Raw genomic sequence first — 7,357 nt, 5'->3', positions numbered from 1 at the left:
TTTTGAAATACGTACACATTGTGGAATGGCTAAATCAAGCCAATTACCATATGTATGACCTCACATAATTATTTTTTGTGGTGAAAACACTTTAAAAATCTCCTTTCTTACCATTTTTTGATATACCAAGGTAACAAATGCTGCTTATGCATCTTTAAATTTACATAGCACTACAATGCACTAACACCCAGTGAACTGCAAAAAAAAAAAAAAATATATATATATATATATATATACACACACACACACTTACAGTAGTATTATTAGTCACCAAAATGGAGAGGGGAAACTACAATTGTAAGAATGTGCAAGTGTTCTCATTAAGGCAATATTAACCCAGATAAGCACTTAATACCTGTCCTCTCAAATGCCTTACAGCTCTGGAATGCCCATTGTGAAACAAAACGGTACACAGTATTTCCTAAATTCTCACACACGCTTCATTTTCTGACTTGGCTGGGAAACGAGAAAATCTGGCCATGGGCAATGTGCCCTCCTTCCCTTGTCTGACCCAAACATAAAGCAGTTACATCTACTGGCAGGCTAGCTGTGGCCTTTGCCCTTTCCTCTAAAGTGCCCAGTTGAGGATTGACTTCGACAAGATCCAGTGCTGACAGCAACCCTGTACTATGTATTTCCCCAGTAATATAGATGCCTTTTTGAAAGGTCAGTCCCCCTACAATAGGGATTCCTGTGGCTGGAGCCAGTGTAGAGTCAAATACATCAATATCAAAACTCAGATGGACAGACCTTTGTCTTTTGCCAATCAGCAGATCAAATTTCTGTTGCATGACCTTCTGGGTGCCAAATGGATCAATGTCTCTCATGGAAAAATACTAGATATCATTGTTCTTTTAAAAAAATGTTCCAGAGGGTCCACATCTCCTAGATCAGAATACGCTATACTTGGGGAAGAGACACAAGGTTTGTCCAGGGAAATCCTGGAACTTCTGGTAACTTTCCCTGTAGTTCTCTGAGGAGAAAAGAAGCTGATAGTCCATGGAGATTTCCTGATGAAGTGGTAAGGGGTGTACTGATGTCTGCTGGGCATCAACCCAAGTGACACAAAGGTCTGGGCAGTTCCAGGCATGGCCACTAATGGTACTAATTGCCAGGCTGGGGTCTTATCTCACCGTGACGCAGCTATAGCCAGACAACACTGCTCTGCTAACCAACTCAGCCAGTTGCTGGTTGGCTGGGCCACTGAGCACAGATTCACTGTAGGGTTGTTGAAGAGCTCATCTGTGGGGACTGGAGTAAAACTAAACTTTCCAAAGTCTTTTAGGCAGCAGCCCAAATTGGAGACCCTTTTCATCAATCCAACTTTTCTTCTGGCAGCTGGACCATGTTCCACTCCTTTTCTTTTCTATCCCTACAAGAACGGGGCTCCTATCACAACCAGACTTCTTCAGGACAGAATGCACTTGTGTCTGGAGGAGACAAGTTTCTTAGGGACTTGGCTGGCAGTGTGGGGAATCACTGGGGCAGAGGCAGAGCTCAGTGCAGCTGGAAGCTTCCAGTCTCAGCAATTTTCAAGAATACAATATATTGTTATTAACTATAGTGGCCATAATTTTTAAATTCTGACTTCCCACACACAAACACTAACAGACAGCAGGCAAATATACCAGGCAGGTCAAATTTCTCAACCCAGAAACATTTAGCAGATTTTATTTTAATGAAACAGAATTTTTAAAGAGATTTTAATACTTCATTAAATTTGATTTACTGTGCACTTTCGCTCCCTCTGCTGGTTGTGAAGACTGTGGAAAACCACAATGCATTGCCCTGCCAGTAGACTTAGAGAGCAACCTGACATAGTGTAGCCTTGACTGGTTAATCTAGAGAAGGAATGAAGTCAAGCAAGCAGTGAGCACTAGCTGTACCACCAACACAGGGACATCTCACTCTCTGCCCTGGCCATGATGGAGCTGTGAGGGATCACGCACTGCAGCCCCTATTGTGCAGATGAAGAGGGTGAATTCCAGATATTCGAGGCCTTCCTCAGCTCCAGATCCATGTGTAATTTAGGGCTCAGGGCCAGGAGTCTTGTGTGTAACTTGGAGAAATGTTCCTAGTGCTTGTAAACTTCATGGACAGAACTTCGTGGATAAGTGAGATTGAGCTGTTACTGAAGAGTTAATGTAGCTTTAGATGCAGCACCCCTTTCTTGTGAGCTGATTGCAAGTGTCAGGTGTCAACTGGTGGGAGGCGCTTATCTCAAATTCTTAACAGACAGAAAATGTTCATTTTTTCATGTGATAGAAGAACAGTAAAATTCCAGCTTAAAGTTGTTACAGCTTACTCTCTGACCTCATTAAATGGTTACTCTGCTTGGATTTTTTAAATGTGGTTGCATAAATTAAACACTGAGTCTTAAAACCTTCCTTGAGTTTTAATGCCTTTCCTTTGTGAAACCATGAGGGAAGCCACCACCAACAAAGCATGTTTTCCCATGTTCCTGTGCGTGCCTGATGTCACCTGGGGTCTATGCCAAGTCAAACAAAAGAAGTTTGGAAATAGTTTGTGAAGAAATTAACTTGTATACTTAAGTATATTTAAGTAGGTCAAACATCTCCTACTCCCCCACATTCCATGACTAATGTCCCAAATAAAAGTATATTCATTTTACATGCACCACATTTCCCAGAAAAAAGCACCAAATACAAGACATTTATCTGTCAGGGTGAATGCACAAGGTTCTGCTCATTTTTGCAGGAGGCAGGGAGCTGGAGGAGCTGCTGTCACCATCCTCTGACTCTCAGATGACGTAAGAGTTGTTTGGTGCAGATGTTAGAGGAGAACAAAATGCCTGGACCTTGTCTCTTGAGAATGCTGTGGCTGTAGGACTGAAGAAGTTGGACTTGTACTTTGGTTTTCCTCTTTGTATGACAGTTATTTACGCACTATCCTTTTTGCCTTTTTTGATGATAAGTTCATTAAAGGCTGATACAATGTCTTATTGCTTACAGCATCTAGCATATACTAGTTGCTAAAAAGAGGTTTGTTAAATAAAGATTTATATACTAGGTTCTGAATAAATGTTAAGTGAAAAAATTTAAAAGGTAATTCATTTGTGACTTTTCCAAAGCATTTCCAAACTATTACCTGGACACCATTCTCACTTAACGTGATGAATTAGAAAAGCATCCAAATTGTTTATCCCTTTAAAAATATTTTTTATCAGTGAGTTGCAAAACTGTTTCTTAAAACGTATTTCTAGGTAAGTAATTTCTGAAAGGTTCCAACCATTAAGATTTAGTGTGAGGGGGGAGGGATAGCATTAGGAGATATACCTAATGCTAAATGACGAGTTAATGGGTGCAGCACACCAACATGGCACATGTATACATATGTAACAAATCTGCACATTGTGCACTTGTACCCTAAAACTTAAAGTATAATAATAATAAAAAAAGATTTAGTGTGTGCTCATTATTAGTATAAATTTTTGAAAAGAAAAATCTATTTGCTATACATTTAACACTAAAGAACTAATATACATAATGTGTGGATAGCTGTATGAAATTTTGAAGCAAATGTTAGATCTAATTCCTCTTAATAAAAAGAAAGAATCATGTTTAGTTGATAAAATACAGCACTTTCATGGTTCTCTAGCAAGTCAAAGGGCTTGTCCATTTTCTTGACATTGTATTTACTTAAATGAGTTTATCTAAAGGGAGAGAGCAAGGTTGCAGGCAGCTTAGAACAATGTAGTAATTGTCACTAATTAAGTGCCCTCAGCTGTGTCTATACTGGGCCACTGTTTACTTGCTTTATACATACTCAGCTGCAGGTAGCCACACTAAAAATTCCTCCACTTGTTATCGCCCCTTGCTGTTTTAATTTTTATGTGGTGAAATATTGACAAACATGTCATGCTTGACTCTCACACTTTTTCTATGAATGGGTAAATTAAGGATACAACTATTATCTCTATTTTGAATTTTCTGTCTAGAAGGTAGTTCGGAGTAGATGGATGTTGGCACTTGCTCGTGAACTGGACTGATTAAATGATTCTGAAAAATAGAAATTCAGAATGATTGTTCTTGGAATGGTGCTAGGCTAGTATCCATCCATCAACATACTCTCAAACATGCTCTTTATAACCATTACAAGCAATTCCCAAAGCTGGCTGGGAGTTCAGCAAAGTTAACCTTTGTAGACCTGACCCGTGACTGGGATCTACAAAGCGCCATACTTGAACCACCATAGCTTTCAGCCATAGATAATAATATATAGATAATAGTTAATTTTTGCCACCTTGAACAGCATTCTCAAGCTTTCTTTGCCTTAGTTGCCATGTTTATAAAAAGATAATGAAAGACTAAACAAGTGCTTCTCAAACTCTAACATGCACAGGAATTTCCTGGGCATCATACTAAATTTAGATTTGGATTCAAAGGTCTGCAAAGAGAGTCCGCACTGGTTCCCAGGTGCTCATCCAAGACTGCACATTGAGTGCCAAGGGGCTAGTTGATCTCTATTGAGCCCTCAGCCCTGATATTCTCTCATAAAGCCTTTGCTTGTGAAATATACTTTATCCTAAATTATGTGATAATTCATTGATTTTTGATTATCATGCCATGAAGGTCTTATAATGTCAGTGAACAAGAATAATGAATGAAGGTATAAATTGAACCATTGGACTATTTTAGAGGTTTTAAAATTCCTAAGTGTACAATAATAATAACTGTAGGAATTAGATGCCAAGACTGTGTGTTCATGATTTTATCATGAAATACTAAACAGCAAAAGTAGATGGCATGTTCTGTCCATTATTATTATCAGCACCACTTCAAAACTTTATAGGACCACATGAAATATCCATTAGTGCTAGCTATTTCATTTTCTTCAGTGTATATAAATACACAGCCTGAGAACAGAATGAACTTTCAAATATTTATTTGCAAAATATTACCTAGATTTTATTTTGATGCATTGTTTTTCTTCAAGATATCTCAGAATTCTGGGCACCTCCTTAAAATTATCTTTACTTTTGCCTTCTGGCCACATTTCTCCCATCTACCACAATACCACTCCACCCCAAGACCAAATTAAGTAGAATCTTATGGTAAAGATATCTACTTCTGCTGTCTTCTTTATTTAATTCAATTGTACAGGTAGGTTTTTTTAAAAACAGCAGAAATACATTAAGAATTTAAAAGGCTCTATGTTCTCTTATTTCTTGGGATGTTATTTTAGCATCTGCACTCAATTTCAAAATCAGCTTGACTATTTCACATTTCTAGGGTTTTATAAATCTTGAACAGCATACCTCTTCATCACTTGGTTTCATTGCACCAATTGCTAAGCAATAATATGCAAGATTTTAACAAAAATATTTATGTCACATTTTTTCTTTAAGAGATTAAATGTAGTACAAGCAAGTATTTAAAAAACAGTGATTGTTTCAAATGTTGTTCAAAGCATAATGTGAAGGGCCAGAGTAAGGGTTTATGCAGATAATGCATTCATGATTGAACTATTTGTATATTAAATATGATGTTAGGTTATAAATTAACTTAAGCTCTTGAAATTTATAGACGAATTCAAAAATGTAAATCTGCTCAGAAAAGGCTATTTATCTCATTCGTTTGTATGGTAATTGAAGGTTCATAATGAAATAATCTGATGCACAGAGCCCAGCTAAATTAGCCTGCCCGTAATGTACTATCTTGAAGTGACTTCACATTTTCATTAGAGCCTTTCTAATTTCTAAAGCAAAATTAATGCAATTAGTGATCAAATCAATACATATTGATCATGAGTTTCTTCAATATGGCATGAACATATTAGGTCAAAAAGAAAGGGCTTTTTAAGATCATAGAATAAATATAAGAAATTTAAGTTGTGAATAAGACAGCATTGTGCTACTTTCTATTGTAGCTACTATTTATAAGAAAGTGGCAATATTATTTTTATCATTGTTTGGATGAAATTCAACATAATGCGCTACATCCCTGTCCCTTCCCCCCAACATATTAATAGGGTATTCATTGTCCATATGGATTTTTCTCTCCATAAATATCCAAAAGCAATTTTTTTTCCTCATGGTGCAGAATTTCAGATGACTAATTACTCAAAAGCATTTCTTTCTTTTCACATGCAAATGTAAGCAAGATTCCAGAGAGGAGCCCACCCCCCAAACCCTCAGCCCAGTAAATGTACCTTTGATGGAGTGGGCTGCGGTTAAATGTATGCAGGAAAGACTTGAAGCCCAGAATAAAAAATCAAAACGCATTTGTGGAAATCAACGGACTGTTGCTTTTCTACATACTAATCAGCTTATTTCACAGTGAAATAAAATGATACTTCTAAGAGAGAGAGAAAAAAAGACCCAATCTTAAAAGCACCCCCCTCACCCCCAGCTAAATGGATTCTGAGATGTGGTTCAACTGGTGTCTATTCCTGAGGTGTGAGGGGAAACTATGATAAACTGTCTTAACTGCTCAGCTTCTTAAGAGCAGATCATGTAGATTCTAGGGGAAAATGTTGAGTAAACCCAAAAGAAAAGATCATATTGTTGAGTCAAGTCTGCCTTTGAGATCCTGCAAAAGCTAAGCTGAGGAGAGAGACCAAAGACACAAGACTGTGGTTTGCAGTTATGGCCTGCTAGTTTGCTTTTCTGTCTTGAGGACATGTGAGGGCATGAGCTACTTTTCCTAACTCATATTTCATGACTGTATTTTCAGAAGCTTTATGGCATGTAAATAAATTCCCTTACTGTCTGTGATAAATTTCAATTGCTTTCTTTAAAAAAAAGGTAATTAATTTAAAGTTTTTCTTGCAATTTTCACACCATATGAACATAAATAAAGCTTTTCATGGTGTATAAATTTATAAACTGTAATGACTCAAAAGAATGGCCGTGACAGGTGTACATTCTATTTTGTCTACAGACTGGTCCCCTTTACTTGAAAGTGTTGTCACAGATTTTGAATTCAGACATTCATTCACCGATATGAAACTCTTCGGTGCTTCTGGTGAAGCAACCTGGTGGAACTGACTTAATATCATGACTAATCTCACAGTTTCTGAAATTAGCACATCATTGATGAAAATAATAGATTTATATTTGCAAAACCATTAAAAAATTCCCCTGAGGGAGTTAGTATATGTGTTTACAGGTGTTTCTAGATTGCTACTTAGAACGGTGTTGCCAAGCAATGCAGCATTCACTTGTCACTGGTCACATGTGATGCTTTGGCAAAAATGAATTCCATGGATAAATATAAAGTTGGGAAGACTGTTATTTTGTGGGAAATATACAATGTACATTAGCATAATGAGGCTCTCAGAAATCCTGCAAGAAAGATGACTACTTAACACTAGTTAGCTCAACATTTCCCAAATT

At 37.2% G+C, this 7,357-nt stretch overlaps 1 pseudogene; it reads right to left on the bottom strand.

Moving 5' to 3' along the window:
* Positions 1–421: 421 nt before the first annotated feature.
* LOC100435759 (arginase-2, mitochondrial-like) lies at positions 422–7,020 on the bottom strand (annotated as a pseudogene).
* Positions 7,021–7,357: the final 337 nt, after the last annotated feature.

Source organism: Pongo abelii, chromosome 5 (genome assembly GCF_028885655.2).
Source record: "Pongo abelii isolate AG06213 chromosome 5, NHGRI_mPonAbe1-v2.0_pri, whole genome shotgun sequence".
Taxonomy (NCBI): Eukaryota; Metazoa; Chordata; class Mammalia; order Primates; family Hominidae; genus Pongo; species Pongo abelii.
The sequence above is the reverse complement of the archived record's forward strand: the minus strand, read 5'-3'. Positions and strand labels throughout refer to the sequence as shown.